The sequence below is a fragment of the Lonchura striata genome, chromosome 5 (genome assembly GCF_046129695.1).
Source record: "Lonchura striata isolate bLonStr1 chromosome 5, bLonStr1.mat, whole genome shotgun sequence".
Taxonomy (NCBI): domain Eukaryota; kingdom Metazoa; phylum Chordata; class Aves; order Passeriformes; family Estrildidae; genus Lonchura; species Lonchura striata.
This window is the reverse complement of record NC_134607.1, coordinates 56162683-56180031: the sequence shown is the minus strand read 5'-3', so window position 1 is coordinate 56180031 and position 17349 is coordinate 56162683. Positions and strand designations below refer to the sequence as shown.

The 17349-nt window shown below is 38.8% G+C and overlaps 1 protein-coding gene across 5 annotated transcripts in view; it reads right to left on the bottom strand.

The window, feature by feature from the left end:
• ANO4 (anoctamin 4) overlaps positions 1-6807 on the bottom strand; it is a 171855-nt gene extending 165048 nt beyond the window's left edge. For all 5 annotated transcript variants that reach the window (XM_021552777.3, XM_021552781.3, XM_021552782.3 and 2 more), the window contains exon 1: positions 6399-6807. The gene's annotated coding sequence lies outside the window, so the exon portion shown is untranslated. The remainder of the gene's footprint in view (positions 1-6398) is intronic.
• Between the last annotated feature and the right edge of the window lie 10542 nt (positions 6808-17349).

Genomic DNA, 17349 nt, shown 5'->3' with positions numbered 1-17349 from the left:
TCTGTCTATGGCTCAACAGCAATTTCAGTATGATCAGTTAGAAAGAATTTCTTATGCGAAGGCTCATCTCGTGCTTATCACAAAGAGACAGAGTATAGAACGACTATTAGCAGCACTCAGCATCATTCAAAACAAAAGTCTGTGGGTAGAAACTTGACTACCCTGTATTTAATTTAAATGAGATCAGGAATTTTCACCAGTCTGGAAGAGTTCATTTAAATGGCATAGGCTAGAAAATCAGATGCTGCAGATGTTTCTCTGGGAACAAAGGACAACAAGAAATTAGAAGAGGTAATACTTTTCCTTCCCTTGAGGGCAGAGGAGCATTTAACTTAATTCATTTTCTCCTCCTCATCTAAAATAAATAATTTTTATGGCAATAACCTCAAAAACACTAAACATAAACCAAAGCAGCAATATCTGCATGAAACTGCCAAGAGGTTGAAATAACTCAGACCAGTATCACCTGCTTAATTCTTCTTTGCTGTGGTTCTTTGATCTCAGATTCCACAGCTACAACATGTATTATTTTCCTGCCAGATTAAGGAAAAGAGTATTCATGATAACAAGGCTGACATTTTACTTGACTCTTAAGTTCCAGCCCTTTTGTCCGGCCAAACCTGTCTGTTGTTGCCTTTTGTTGTCCATTTTTTTATGCATTCTTCACAATATATTGGGACTGCAGTCTCTAGGCACTGATTCAGAGCAGTGCTCTGCCTAGATGAAACTCAGTACAGGGTGGTAACTAGCATGATTATAACCCTCCCCAGCCCCCCAATACAAAAGAAAGCCAAAACTAAGGAAAATATGATGGCAAATCGATATGTAAAAAGGCAAAAAAGTACATACCAGGGGAAAATAGTGGAGAGAGAGTGACACAGAGAACAAACAAGAAAATAATTGAATTGAGGCTGGGGGATAGATGAACAATATGTACAGAGGTTGTATGTCTACCAGGATACATAGGTAAATACCAATGGACTTCACAAAGCTCTGGATTTTAACAGGCATTTTACAGGGAGTGGTTTCCCAAGAAGTATTAAGCCCATTTAGAAAAAGTCTCCAGTGGTCTAATACATCATGTATAAAATATTATGCTTAATTTTCATGAAAACCAGTTTCTTCAAAGAAAATTATCAAAAATGGGAATATATCTCCTGCTGATCCAAAACAGCTAATCACCAAGCCAGTTAATCACCAGCTTTTCCATACAGCAAACTGGCTCAGAGGAGATTCTGTCTTTCTCATCTCAAGTGATTTTGTTAATTAACTTCATCATCCAAAAATGAAGAGATGCAGAAAAAATTTTCTATATTTGAAGGCCATAAGCACTATATAAAATAGGAAATTAATGTCAATACTGCAGGGGGTTCCAACAAGAACAAAAGGACAAAGGTAGAAAAGCTGTTTTGATGCAGGCTCTATTTTAATAACCTCCCAGCACTAGTGACATAAAGTCTATAGATAAATTATACAAAAGTCTACTCTTCCTAGCTGCATATTAAACAACAATAATTTTCTAAAGAAGATTAGGACATCTCTTTTAGACATATTTCCAACCACCCTCTGGAAGTGCAAACTTTTGGTATTCTACCTCTGTAGAGAGCACAAGAAACTCATCTCCCATGATCATCATCAATACCTACATAATCCTGGAATTTTAGAACTCACTTATGGCCATAGAATGCATTCAGATGATTTATTTGTTTATCTTTTAAAAAATACTTTTCTATGGTAGTATGGGCTTTTGAGGGACCAAATAGTCCAAGATTCACAGACACCAAGCCTCCCTTTGGACAATCAGATTGCAAATGCTGAGTCTGGAAATCTCTGGATTTATGTTCAAAGTTCACCATTTGGTGGGAGCTAGTGTTCTCTCAGAGCTGAATTTGGAGGCCAGACTGCTGTCACTCTTCCTGAAGTCATAAAGGGAAACTGTTTTGAAGGATTGGTCTTGTAGCATTATTGGTATCTATATACAGGTCTTAGAAATGTGAGGCTTTTCTGAAGACATTCTCTCAGATCTGTGCTTTCCTAGAGTAAAATCCATGCAAATGTGAAGAGCTGCACACCATTATTTGGGGATCTAATTGCAGCTTTAGTGATATTCATCCTACTCAGGGTGTTTTTCATGAAGATTAAAACACTTGCATTGCCTGCTCCAGTGCCAAGATCCCATCTACTAGAATACTGAAGAACTAACCCATAACTCCTAACAAAACTGTTATTTGTCCTTTTAACAATGAGAAGTTCTCGTTTCTAAACCAATCTCACATTACCAGAATGCAAACACCTAATATTGGTCAAGTCAAAGAGGCCTAGGCTCCATTGTTACCACATTGAGACTGGATTAACATAATTGTGACTTCTGCTATGCAGGAGAAAGTTCTGTAACACACTGAGCACCTCTCACTTTATGGTCCAGTGTTTCCTATGCAGAAGTTACAGAAGAGCAAACCTGCAGAACATGAAGTGAAAGACCATTGTTTCCATGAAGCATCAGACAGATCTACACAAAGCACTTTGCACTTGTACAAAAGCAGAAAATGCAATCCCCTCCTGAGATATGACAGGCACAGGATGCAAGCACTTATTAAGAAGGCAGGATGTGCACAGGAGCCACAGAACACACGTAACAATGTCTGAAAACTAATCCTTCCCCACTGACACAGAGAAAGCACGTAGCACACACACACACCCTGCCTAGTACTTCCCCAAAGCACTAAACTTCTGACAGATTATGCAGCAGTGTTCACACACAGGATTTCCAGACATTCATAAACTGCAAAAGTAGCAACTGCACTGAAGAGAACTCACCCGTTAAAGCTGCAAAACATATAGAGACAGGTTTGTAATACCTGCAACATTAAAGCTACAAAGTCCTTGAAATCATCCTGGACAAAATCTGCAGACTAAGTGGGATAATATGTTCAGGAACACCTTTAAAGTTAGCTCTATGAAAAAGGGAGAAAGCCTAGAAGGTGCAGTCAGCTTTTGATTTTTCATGTGGGTCATTCGTGGATAAGGATGGATGAAGAAATAGCCAGGTTAAATCATAACTGATACAGCATGAAAAAAATCACCAGCCAGAATGCTGCCTGGATGACTTCAGCTCTGCAGCATGCATATCTCAGTATTACTTTCCATTCTGGGGCAGAGAGGGAAGTTGGAGCATGGCTAATTCACTGCCTGAATTCTTCAGCCAGTGATAATCTATAGCTGTCTGCATAAGTTTTGTCAGAAAGGATATGAGCAGATAGAAAGCATAAAATTACTGAAGCAGGATGGATAAATGAGTGAGCTTTCTGTAAAAAATATACCAATTCATATTCCCAATATAAATATATATTTTTGAATATTTGTGGAGTAAAAAGCTTTAAAAAACTTGCTTCTACAGACAAGTGGATGAAGACTGCATATTGATCATAATACAAGAAAAAAAAAAATGCAATGACTTCATCAGACCATTGGGTGATTTTGTCTGGCTAAGGAACAGAGCTTTTTTTTTCTTTCCCTGCAGTTGTTTTCTATGCAGTCTTCAGCCACCCTGCAAAGGAATTAACATGACACCATGCTGTGAAACAAGGAAGTACTATGCATGCATTCCCTATTAGAGCATTCACAGAATTCCCAAGAAATGAACAACACATCTACCTACTTGAATTTCATGTAATTTGGGGAATTTCACTCTTCTCTATACCTCTCAAGACTGTTACAGAGGATTGCATCTTTATTTTTCAAGCCTTTAGCCTGCAACAAGATGTGCTGGCAAGGATTTTAGATGCACAGACTTCTCTGTTGCAGTACACAGATGTTAGGTTCCAAATGCAAACATCCCATTGCAAGTTTATATAGCTTAAACTGGAAAAAATACTTCAGGATCATTTTCCTCTCTTCCTTTTCCCTCAAGGTTATTGAAAATCACATTACATTATGTGCTTTAGCTTTTAAATGTTTATTGGAAAAAACAGATATGATTATGCACTTATGTTCAAAATTAGATTTTACAAGATTATTTTACTTAAACATTATTAATTTTTGAGAGACAACCACACTTTTGATAAATTGTTGGGTAGGAATGTAGATTATTTTAGGGCATAGGAATATCTGAATTTACAATAATATTTTAAAACATAATAACTCACTGTAATTAACTGTGAGGTCTTCAGGATATTTTAAGTGCTGCATGTATTTTGCAAAACCTCTTGTTTATAGGTTTACAATAATTTCATATGGAGAAAATGATAAAAAACTCCAAGTTAAAATGGAAGCACAAAATTACTTTTTACATTTAATCAGGAAAAGCCTAAGCCTAATTCCTCCAAGGCAATATCACAACCTGCAGGTTGTGCAGTGTCTCAGGACTGCTTCTGTGTGTGTGTTACCAGGAGACCTGCATATCTTCCACAGCAAAAAGTTTCCTTGCTGCTGTCATAGTGCCAGCACTCTCTGAAACTGGGAGAGAACAAACTCGGGCACCTTCATTATTGATATAGAAGAGTTAAGTAACACATAGACCAGTCATACTGCCAAAGTCTTTCTGTAGTAGACAGTGGGGAAGGCTGCTCTAGAGGTAAATGTTTTTAGGCAGTTCCTTGAGCTGCACAATTGCCAAAACTGGCCTGTTCCCTACCAGAGTAGGAGGTTTGTAGCATGCCCTCACTGCATCAGTGAGAAGGGAAACCAAGCTCAGGATCAACTGCACCAGTGGGTTTTACATGATGCCAAAACACAAGATCTGGTGGGGGAGATGACTCAGAGCACTGAGATCTGGGTTATGTGCTGGTCATTGCTTGTTCTGAGGGCAATGCAGCAGGTACCTTGCTGCACCATGAAGTCCTCTACCTGCAGATCTGGGTAAGCCTCCCCCTTCTCCCAGTACCTCTTGCCTAACCTGGGCTTCCCCCTCCCCCACCACACACATACATGCTTATCAATACAACGGGACATTACACCCAAGCACAGAAAAGAAATTAAGAGTATTGAAAACAACAGCAGTGTTCTAAAGTTTTTACTCATTGGGGAGGGAAAAGGAGGCACACAGACTCAGTTCAACTAATCAGCTCATGTGAAGCAAAACTCTCTGAAATACAGGATAAATCAGGAACAAAATTGTTTTATTAAGTCACAATGTAAGCTACATTAAACCAAGAAAAAAATCCCAGACTCCAGCATATCTCTTGTTAAACCCAGAAAAGCAATGAAGAGACAGAATAAAAGCTTTTTTCTTATCCTACCTCAGTAAAACAAAAGAACACATCTCCTCTTTGCTCTGCTTGAAGTCAGACCACCCTGTGACAAGTTTGAGCCAGTGTTATATCTACCCCTTCAGTGGACCTTTGAAGATGTAGCAGTCTTTATTATTCCTGCAGTCTGTAAGGGCTATGCATAGTCAATCCACATAATGAATCCACAGCATGAAACACATTTAAGTGAAAAGAAATACTTTCGTAGTTCTCTCATACCAAAAGCAAAGAAAAACATCTATCTACCAGAAAGTGCATATTTGCTTTATTTTAAATCTCATGAAACAAACTAGAAAAGAAAAAAAAAAAAAAAAAACCAAAACAACCAAAACTAAGGGCACAGTTTACTATGGTCTAATAACAACCTTTACTATTTATAAAATCAGAGCTGTTAAAATAGCTTAGAGCCAGAACAGATTTTCAGACATTTAAAAGCACTTTTTTTCTACTGCAGAGATGTAAAAGTACTTCAAAAAGCTAAAAATTTGCAACTAGAGAGGGATGATGGTAATTAGGTTACCTAGTCTGTAACTTGTCCCAGCTAGTGTGGACTTGTAAAATGCAAAAGGTCCAACTTTAAAACACCTGATGACAGAGGCTTATACAGAAAACAGTGACAGAGCCCATCTGTCCCATGCCAACAACAGCACACACCGGCTCAAACCACATGCTCACACTTGAACACTGAGGGGCTTCAGAGTTTTCCAGGTGGCTGCTCAAGCAGGGGCTATCTGTGCCCTCAGTGCAAGGGTACACACCTAGAGAAACGAGCCAGTCCCCTTTACCCAGTCTCTATTGCAGTTCCCCAGAAGCGTATCCCGTTGGTGCCACAGGCAATCGGGAGCAATGCTCAAGCCTCCCGTCTCAAGGACAAAGAGGCAGTACTCGGCTTGCAGTCAATACTTCAGAGCTCCGGGTCAGAGGAGGGAAAGAGCAAAATAAAGAGAAAACTTGTATTTGACTTAGCCGGTATCTGCTAGAAGATGCTGAAAATTATTAAGTGATTATTAACGAGATATTAAGTGAAGGTCACGAGGCTTATCTAAGACTATAGGGGGAGAAAAACAGATGGGGAAGGGGGAGGGAGAAGGAGAGAGAGCACGAGCACTGCAGCAAAGAAGCTACGCTCAGCCAATATATGCTGGCACTTACCATAAAAATAGAAAGATCGAAAGAGAAGTAGAATAAGGATCCTTTTTATCTCTCTTCAGTAGAAAGATTCCCACATGTAGCTCTGAACACAGCTGTCCAGGGAAAAAGCAAGGTAATATGACGATACACAGAAAACACTATCACACAAACGGTAAGTCCTTTCACAGCCTTCGTAAACCTGCAAGCAGTTTGTGCCGAAAAACCAAAGGTAAGAAGTCTGAAGACGACTCCTACATAACACTGCAGCTAAACCAGGCTGCTGGATTTCCAGTCACTCACACCGCGCTGTTTCCATCCTCATCTTCTCACCATTACTTACATCCTAGAGGTGGGCTTGGGGGTGGGGATAAGAGATTTCTCCTCCGAGTGGAAAGGCTCACAGAAGCGGCATCAGCATTTGTAACCGGTCGCTGGGAGCACCCAATCGGAGGAGCTGCGGGGTGGCAGCGTGGCGGCTGCCCAAGGCAGGGCAGCCCGACGCGGCGGCCGCCGGCGCGGTCCCGCCCGCCCGGGAGCGCTGCGGGGCCCCGCAGCCCCGCGGGGATGTCCGCACCCACGGGCGGACCGAGCGCCTTCAGCGCTGCGCTGCTCTCTGGGCTGCAGCGCCCGGAAAGGCGCAGCCTTCCCTGCCTGCTGCTCTGGCAGGCTGCTCGCACGCCTCTGCAGTCCTACAGAGGCAGGAAAAGTTTGGAGGTTTGAGCATCAGCGTCATTTACCTTGTAATTTTATTACCCGGTACCATGCCTATATAAAAAAACATATTAATCGTTGCTTCCTCCTCAAAGGTATATTTTTGAAGGAAAAATAAGTCTGTAAGAGATTGTGAATGGCCTGGTCCGAGCCAGTGCTGGTTTTAACATGACATCACAGACCCCATACAGCATCAAATCCACAGAAAATACACGAGCAAAGTTCTTCTCCCTGTGCCTGTCGAAATGAAAACTAGATTAAATGTTTTTCTACTTTCTACCATACTATTTGATGCAAAAAAAATTAAAAGAGAGAGAGAGAGAGAGAGAGAGGGAGAGAGAGAGGGAGAAGACTGACCTCTACTTAATTTTCAGTAATGATATCCAGGATCTGGGGAGAAATATTCCTATAGTATTTAAACCATTGAACCAAGACAACAGTAAAGTGATGCAGTCAGATGTAAAGCTGCTAAGCATTGTAATTTTCAAGGGATATTCCTGATTCTAATATACAAGTGACTGCATTTGACTATGGGGAAGAAATTATTTTGATCCAGCTCACAATGCAGTCCATAGTGGAGGAAACCTAAATACAGCATGGAAATTTGTGTTTACTTAAAGTTGACGCTCTGCCAGTAGAAAAAGTTAGATGCTTACCTTTTCAAAACATTTTTAGAACAGTCAGTCCTGAATTTTTGCTGTATCAAAAGTAATCATGAATATCATACATCTGATATTCACATTTCAAAAGATGAAAAGGCCATGTGGTAAGGGAGGGAGCATGGGGAAAACAGACATCAAAGCATTCACAGCAGTGGCACCCATATTACTTGATCAGTATCAGGTACTTGTAGATCACACCAGGTAACAACATAAGCCCATCAGGGAGAAAATAACAATATTAAAAAAAAAAAGTAAATCACAGCTTCTACATCTTGAAGTAGACTAAAAATCTAAAGGTCAATTTAATACAGCTAATCTGTTCCAAAATATTTGAAAGTATAAATACAGTGCAAGAGCATACAAATTCCAGTAGCAATAACAGCAGAACACTAGGCTGTCATCCCATATTGGTCAGAAGATATTATCTTTGTGTATTTGTGTATGTTTTCTTTTCTTTCCTTTTTTTTTTTTTTGGTTTTAGATTTTTTTTTAATAAAAATCTTTCCCCCTCCAGTGACAGGACATTGGAAGGCCCATTACTTTCTTACATTTTATTTAGGTTTTAATTAGCTGATTTCATACTGTCGACATGACATGCATGATATTTATTCCTCCCTTTTCATAAACATAATTAGCCAAAAAAACATGAGATCTGCTCAAGAGGGAGTAAGTACAGGTGAAGGCAGATAAAAAGAGTAAATTACAAAGGAAGGCAATTACCATTTCCAACTAATGTACTAAGATATATACAGATAATAACATATATATAGGTAACCAAAATTAAAAATATAGCCAATATAGGAGCGGACATGAGAAAAGAAGGAAGCAGCAGAAGAAACACATTTAAACTCTACAGTAAGCTTTCAAAACAGACTGCAATGCTAACACAAAGATTACTACTTGGCACCTGTGAGTGTTCCCAAGCCCAGATCCCGTGCCTGGTGTTGAGGAGGGTTATGAGAGCAACAACTTTCTGCTAACTTAATCTTGCCTGAAAGTAACTTAGGAAAATCAGCTCTTAGTACTGCTCAACTTGAACATCTTTCAACTTTCTGAATTTTCTATTTTTATTATGCATTAAATTGAAGTGCTTTCAGTTATCAGCTTTTTAACCTCTATATTGATTTATTAAGAATTGCCAAAAATCTCTGCTTAGTTGTCATATTGGTAAATGTAGATGTTTTCTGATCTTTTCCTCTGTCACGTGGCTCCTTTGCAATTTTTCAGGACCTTTTTTTTAGCTCAATTAGAAATTTAAACAATTATTTTAAAATACTATGAAAGAAGTTATCTTTCTACTTATTCTAAAATAATTGGTGGTTTCTAATTAGAAACTATTGAGTGAGCATTGGAATTAAGTGTTTCAGGTTATGATATCAGTTTTCCCTTTAAATACAGAACAGAAATATTTACTGAATATTTCTGCTTTTAAGATTGTCATCAGAACTCCATCAGAACCCTAACAGACCAACACATTTTGAGTTAAAGACCAACTCCTAATATACTGTTATTTCCTGTTATAAGAGAAACCTTATTTATTTTCTAGTGAATTAAACATGCAGTAATATTCATGGCTGTCAATACACCAATTTGTTTTTCTATTTTATCCTTTTTATCTTACAGTTATGAAATTAATATCATTTTATTGTTAAGACTTCATTATTTAAAATATCATTTCCTTGGAAAATATATCATTTTCTTAAATGACTTCCAGATAAATAAAAAAATCATAATTACAAAAACCTGACTTCATTTTTCAAATCTCTTAGCCATGAAACAGGAATTATCAATGTCAATTCAAGTAGAAATTTTATCACTCTTTTTCAAGAAAAGTGGGTGGTCCACAAGCTTTTGCTCATGTTGCTGCTGAATCATTTGCAATTGCATATGCGAGGTTCTGAACAACACATACATATGGAAAGGAAGCTAAAAAGTATGATGGACTTCAATAAAAATATAATAGTTCAGCAAAATCAAAATAACCAATAATAAAAAAAATCCATACAGCCATTTCTGAAGTACTAAAAATATCAAGATAGAGGAAAAGAGAATAAGTAATCATCTAGAGAGACGTCCATTTCAGCAGTGTAAGTTTAAAATCTAATGCAGGTGGGAATCAGTACAGAACTGACAAGACTGCGTGGAGAGAAACGGCTGCTGCTCACTGAGGCATTCTGGTAAGAGAGCTTCCAAGACCTTTGCTGCAACAAGTTTTTTACAAATGGAAAAAACCAAAACCCAAACAACAGACAAGGTTTACAGTGATAAAGTCAAACCCCCTGGCAGAAAAGCTGTTCATAAGAAATCTCCAAAACCTCTAAAAAACTCCCCAAACCAATGTCTCTTAGCCATCTTTTGGCTGAAAAATCAGTAATGGCCCTGTCTGCATTCCAAAGACTTTGTCTAAAAGGAATTTATCTAGGAAATAGTAGCAAGATGCTATTTAGGGATTGTTTCACTTATGGAGAATTTTCCTGAATGTCTTATATAAGAGAAATAGCTTCATTGTGGTTATCCATGTACCCACATGTGACTTATGTACCCACATGTGACTTATGTACCCACATTTGTCAAACAAAAAAACCCTAAAAACCAAAAAGATCCACATCAAAACACCTCAATATTCTACAATTTAAGAACAAAGAGACAATGAAAATATTCTCTCCACCTTTTCTCCTCCTTCATAAAGGGACAGAAAAATCAATGCCATACAGAGGTAGCTGAGTGACACAAATCATACCAAGAGCACCATTACTAGTACCAATATCTACAATATCATTTGTCTTCAACTCAGGACCTCAGAATAAGACTTTCCATAAATTAAGAAAATTATAGACAGGTAGTATTTCTTAAAGCATAAAGAACAGTTTTTGTTAAAGCAACTTCAAGGGGGCTCTAAGAAATCAATTGCTGTTTGCAGCCCAAGCCTGTAGGTATAAGTTGTAAGCACACATAGACCAACAAATGGAAGTTTTTATTTTAAATTGTTCTTCAAAAAAGGAAAAAAATACTATTCAATTATTAAATTCATAACTCCATATTAACTATATTTTGTACCATGCACCCTAACAAGAAACAAGTGTCATAACATATGAAGCAGTTAAAGCACTCTTAAAAGATTGTAATTTAATGCTACAAAATATTACTTTTATTTCTAGCTATTCCCTTAAGTAAATATATTAAACTAATAACAGCTAAACAAATTTTATGATAGCCCAAAGAATACTACCTTTGTGAAAGTTTTTAAGCACTGAACTACCAGCAGTAGTAGTGATAAAAGTTGGTGAAGATTCAGAAATAACAACAAGCCTTTAACAAAGCAGATAAAAAAGTTGGTGGAGATACAGAGATAACAGCAAGCCTTTAACAAAGCAAGTAAGAAAAGTTATATATATATATATGTATGTATGTATGTATATTCTTCACATACAGATCACGCAGATCCCTTTCAGACCGTAGACTAGAGAGGGGTTGGTAGGAGTTTTCTAGCCTGCAAGGAGACAGGCAGGTTACATCAGGTCACACAGGATGGAGGGGCTGCAATACTGAGGTCCTGAGAGGAATAAGGGGAAAGATGACATCTGGAAAGCAGGGGGCCACCTTGCAGGAACAGACAGCCCCCAGACCCCTGTAAGGACTTTCCACCCACTCTTAAAGCAGGTGTCCTAGAGCTGTGTCAGACCTTTAGTCAAATTGCAGGTAACTATATACTAATCCTTCAACTTCTTGGAAGTAAAACATGACCTGAAGTTAATGCTGAAGCAGAGAGGGAGGACCCAGCACAGGTGAATGATTAGAGCAGCCCCAGCAGAGCATCCCTGGTAATTTGTGCCCTGTACCCAGGTGTACTGCTGGTTCAGTGACACGGTTTCATAGCTGCATCCAGACGTACTTCTAATACAACTTGTAAACTAGGTGGTGAGAGTATTTACAAACAAAGCATTAAGAATGTAGCACAGGGATATGGGGGAGAGCATTAGATGTCATGAATAGGCCACTGAGATTTGAAAGGCCTTTAGGGTCAGACACCCCAAAGTGACACATGCATGTGACAAACATTTGAGAGCTTACAATAGTAGAGAGTGTTGCTGAGCATTTAAACACTTGACATGTTCACTGCTGACCTTTAAGAGGTTTAAATAAAGAATAATTTAAAATAAAACATAATAATTAAAAATACATGATCTCTGTGAAGAGACAAAGAGTTTTATTAACTTCTGATTTGAGGTTTACCATTCCCTTATTAAAGAGTAGGAATGAATATCTTTTGAAACAATAAAAATCTAAACTGAATTAAACTGTTCCTGATATAGGAACTGGACAAGATGATTTCAAGATGCCTTCTAACCTAAATTACTCTACAACTCTAAAACACCCCACCAAACTTCAAGAAAAATCAACCAAGAGAATTTCTCAAGTAGAAACAAACAGCAGCAAAACTGTTAGTGATAACCACCAAATAATATCCACTGGTGAATATACACACATATGGACATCATAGTCAAAGAGCCCGGATTCCTTTGACAAGTGTTTCAGATAGAGTCAAGAAAAGATTTTTATACTGGGTTCTTTCTCCCAGCACAGAGAGAAGTTTCAAAAGTTGGCTGAGCAGACTCTGAAAGTGACTCCATGTGATGCTAACCTTTTAAATACCCCCACACCTACCAAGGCTGGGGTGAGTTCCCCATATCTTAGTCTCCTTTATTGAAGTTTAAAGAAGTTTTTCTTCTATAGAAAAATTTTAAGTGCATCTTACAAATAATAATGGGATTATTAAGTGATCTTTCAGAAAGTTATTTTTTAAATTAACTTTCTACCTAATTAGCTGGTTCAGTATTTCAGCTCATTCAGAAGCAAAGACCATTTTCAGGCATTCAACCATTAAAATGTTGGGTATGAAACAAAAAACAAAATAACCTATATAAAATTGATTATTTATTTGAGCTTTCCAGGTTTTCATGGATTTTTAATGTAAGAAAAAGAAATTCTAGAAATGTCACCATTAATAATCCTGTTGGATCGCTACAATACCAAAAGCAAAAGGAAATGAAAATAGAAATCCTTAAGTAGTGTACATAACTGAAACTATACTTGCAAATTAATCTCTTCAGGACATATTCATAAATACTGCCAGTCACTGGCAACAGTAATTCAAAACAACCTTTTAATAACAGCTTGCATCCCCCTGTAAAATCCCTTATGAAAGGAGTTCAAAAGAACTGGGCTCCCACCAAGGAGTTAATCTTACCACATGGCACTTAGGACCTAATGCAATGGACAAAACACAATAAAATTAGTATCTACTTGTGACAAATTTTGTGTTTTGTGTGTATTTACTGATTACTATGCCTATACTGTGATGATACATAAAACCTGTGAACTAATATATACAATATTTTTAGACCCCTGTTGATTCTCCAGTGTAGAATGAGCCTAAAAATGTCAGCACAACGGTTTCTTCAGCTTGGCTGGTAAACTGAATAGAGTTTATTATAGAGTGAGTTATAGTGAGGACAAGACAAAGGTTTTCTGCAATGTGTTTACAGATTCTTCTGGTTTAGTTAAGTGAACAATCTTTATGGGACAGTGTAAGCTATTTTGACTGGAGCAAACAGAAGTGCTTTATTTAATTCTTGCCTTACTAAACCCTTGTATTGATTTCCTCTCTTACTTGTTAATTTAGATGCATTTCCTTTTTTTTTTAATTGTGAAAAAAATTAAAACAATTCAATTTCAAAACTGTTTTTCAAATTTTCAAAATATATTTTTGTATGAGACACTAGTGGTCTCTCTGTAGTGTAACATTGTGCTCTGCCATCCAATTTTAACACCTATACTGGAAGCTCAGTGGGAAATTAGTAACCTCAGGACACCTAGAAGTACAGTACAATAACTCCTGCATATAACCACAGATCTGCTGCTTGACACACAGGACTAGTCTAGCAAGTTTTGGGAGATCTATCACGTGCCTAAATTTTAATCTAGGGGGGAAAAGCACCCAAAATACCAAAACTCTGGGAAATATCAGTATTTCCCAAGTGGAACACCCCAGTCTGAAAGCATGAGGAGCAAAAAAGAAAAAAGGCACTGACATTGCAACAGTTTTGCTTGAATAATATCATTCACTAGGTTTGATCTGTATTCACTGTTTTAGTTCCCATTTCTCTTCTACATACACACATATCCAAATCCCTTCTAGTGGAGAACTTATAATTTACTATTTTCTTATTATTTTCATTATAACTGCTGTTATATTTAATGTAAAAATATTTCACCCACTCTGGAGTGCTTTCTCCTTTGTAGTGAAGAAAAGGAAAAAGTGCTTGCTGGCAAAATGGAAGACACTTACACATTGATGTGCCAGCCCTGGAAGACAGAAAAAGCACCAAGTCCTACACAGTTCAACAGAAAGATTCATGAAGAAAATCCACATGTAACCCAACAGGACCTTTCCTGTAAGGGCCTACAAAGAATTTCTATTGATATCTGGAATTAACATTGCTTAAGTCTTAAGCAAGAGTTGCCTGGGACCCCCATAAATGATATGCAAGGAAAGAAGATTCAAGGGACTTGAATATATCTGGTGGGAAAAGCTGTTGTGTTACTTAGAGATTTGGCAACTGCTGCTATGACATGAAACTATGACTGGATGGAAAGACTGCTGACTTAGGTGCTGATTACTCTGCTGCTAAAGCATCATGCAAGCAGCAGTGTCCAGCTGGCACTAATGATACATCACAACACTCCATCTGCAGCTCCCCATGCACGCTGTGGGGGGAATGTCCTGTGCAAAGTACAAGAGGCAAATAGGCAAGAGAAGCTAGAAAGACAAACCAAACAAACACTACTTGCTTATTGTGGTACACTCCCAGCCTCCCCAATACTACCAAAGAATGATGAATGACCAGTGAACATGGAAATATTAATTTCCATTTATTATTATGTTTTTTCAATTTAAATATTACTATCATCTGAAGTAAAACACTATTTGAAGACACTCCTGAAAGCAGCAGTAGGTTTTGTGGGCAGCCACACTCTGATTCCCTGTCATCACCTGAGAAAGGCTCTTTAAAATAAAAAAATTCTCCATATTGACTTTTTGACATGTTCCATGCTTCCTAGAGAGAGATTCAGAACAGCAATTTTCAAATGTTCCTTTGTTTCACCTCTCATTTTTCTATACAAGAGCTATTTGAGTGCTATTGTGGCCCTGAAAGAAGGAATGGTTTTGTTATTCAGATTAATCACCATTTCCACACTAAGCAAAGACCATCAGGAAGAAAGTGACTTAAGAAAATATGATCACCAGAAGTAGCTGTAGAGCAAGAGGTAATGACAAGGCAGAAAAAAGATAATTTTTCACCTACGCATATGGAACTCCAAACGAGGCTCATCAACTGGCTGAAATAATCTATGACATGAGAAAAATAAATTATTAATATCAACTTTTGCTAAAAAGCTCTTTTTTTCTTTCCTTTCACCTTCCATCCTCACATTTCTGTCACTTTGTGTTGCCTGGGGCTCAGAAAGGAAGATTTTGTTAAATTTCCATAATGCAGCAGAACCATTAATCTCATAGCCATAGCCTCAGAAAAAAAAATTGGTAAGTTTACAGGGAGTAAAATTCAGTGTACAGTTAAAATCGAAAAACAGCTTACATTTATGATTTCATATGTCCCCAGGACAATGTGGGGGTCAGGCTGTCCTGACTGCTGCCACTATAGAATGGACTGCAAGAAAGTGAGATGGGTTTTGCTCCCCTGTATCTTCCAATTTACCCTTGGTTTCCCTTTGGAGAGCTAGATCAGGTGATAAATTCCTGACTAGATGAAGCACCTCAGTTTTCTTGTCCCAGCAGGGATCTGACCAAAGCAATGACAGAACAACTCGCCATCGTCAAGTCAGGTTGGTGAGGAAGGTGGCTGGGAGACTGCCACCATGAGCAGCACCATGCTCTGCTCTTTGGCTGAGCTGGGCTTTCTGCCCCTTGCATGTGCCTGTGTCAAACAGCGTGCTTTTGTCATCTCTGTCTGAGCAGGTGGGGGAGTGAGCTGAAGGAGACTGCCATGGGTCAGCCTGCAGCTTTCATCACAGCAATGCCAGGCTCAGGCCACCTGAAGAAGCACTGCTGCTCCTTTTCCTGCACAGGCCCTCTTGCCATGCCTGCCCCCATGGCTGCTCTGCTGAGGCAGCAGCACATTCCCGAGGGGAAAGGGGCTGCAAGCCGCAAACCCCACTGACGAGATCCCAGTGGCTGTGCCAGAACAGCATAAGTGAATCCTCAGTGCAAAAATCAAATCCTCTCAACAGACCAGCATGGAAGCAAAGCAATTACAGCTTCCACACCACCCTCTTCACGACATGAGGCACCCAAGAAAGGATTGAGCTGGTTTCCACAACCTCTGCCTATGAGGACACACTAATGTCTTCCAGACAGGAAGATTTATCCCTGTAACTTGGCCTCTCATGACACCAGTCCTTAAGCTGTCCTTGCAGCTTGGCAGAAAGTAATTGGAGGGGTAATAGACATTAAGTTTGCCAGCTTCACTGGGATTCATTGTTAATAACAAGATTGAAAAGGTGAAAGCAGCACAATTTTATTCAATCAGAGCCAAAAGCTTGTTTCTGATGACAAAGTTGCAGAGGAGGACAAAAGGACCAAACCCTATTTTATAAGATGACAGAACCTTCCCAGAGCTATCACTTGAAACTCCTGAAACACCTTTTTTGCTGTAGGGGGAAAGAAATGGGACAGTGCATTCCCCTAGAGCTAAGCCCTGTGGGCATTCCAGGGGCTGCTGCATCAAACCACTTTCCTTCTGCCCAAGAAGAGCCTCCCAGCTCCCATATCTACCTTCAGCGGCAGCTTCCTGACCTTCTGTTGTTGTTCTCTGCTTTTCAACAAGCAGCAAAGCCACTCCTGGCTGCTTTTTCCTTAATAAGTAGAGCTGCCATTTCCCAAGTTTTATCCCCAGACTCTAGAATATCAAAGTGCAGGAGTGATGTCTCTCTTGGCCCTCCAGGCCCTCTGATCACAGAGTGCCATCATGCTCTCTAATACATTTCTCCAAGCTTTTGAGGTTTTTCAGTCCCCTCAGGACTATCTCACTTTTTATAAATAGCAAACCATCTGGAATATTTGTTGCATGCTTACCTTACAAATCTTTCCATTTTCAGTCTACTTTCACCCCTCCATAGAATCAACCACACTGCAGAAAAAATCCCATAGGAGACAGATCTAGCCTGTAGAGGAAGCCTTCCAGGTGTCCCTTCGACTCCAAGTTCAGAGAAATTTGTACTCGTAGTAGAGACTTTCTCAGCAGACCTACCTTCCCACACAGTGGAGTCAACCACAGAGTTTCTCAGCTGAAAATTGTTATAAAATAAATGAAGAGGCAAAAACCTTCTGAAGCTTCAAAGAGGATGTCAATCATCAGAAGACTTGAGGATTTTTAAATACATGTGCTTCTGCAGCAGCATTGCACAATGTCAGTGTTTCTCAAGAATAAGAGACTGTTAAGTCCAACCTCTTGGCAAAAAAGTTGTTGAATTAGTAAAAGGACTTTGTTTCTATTTCAATGAAGACTAAATTCTCCCAT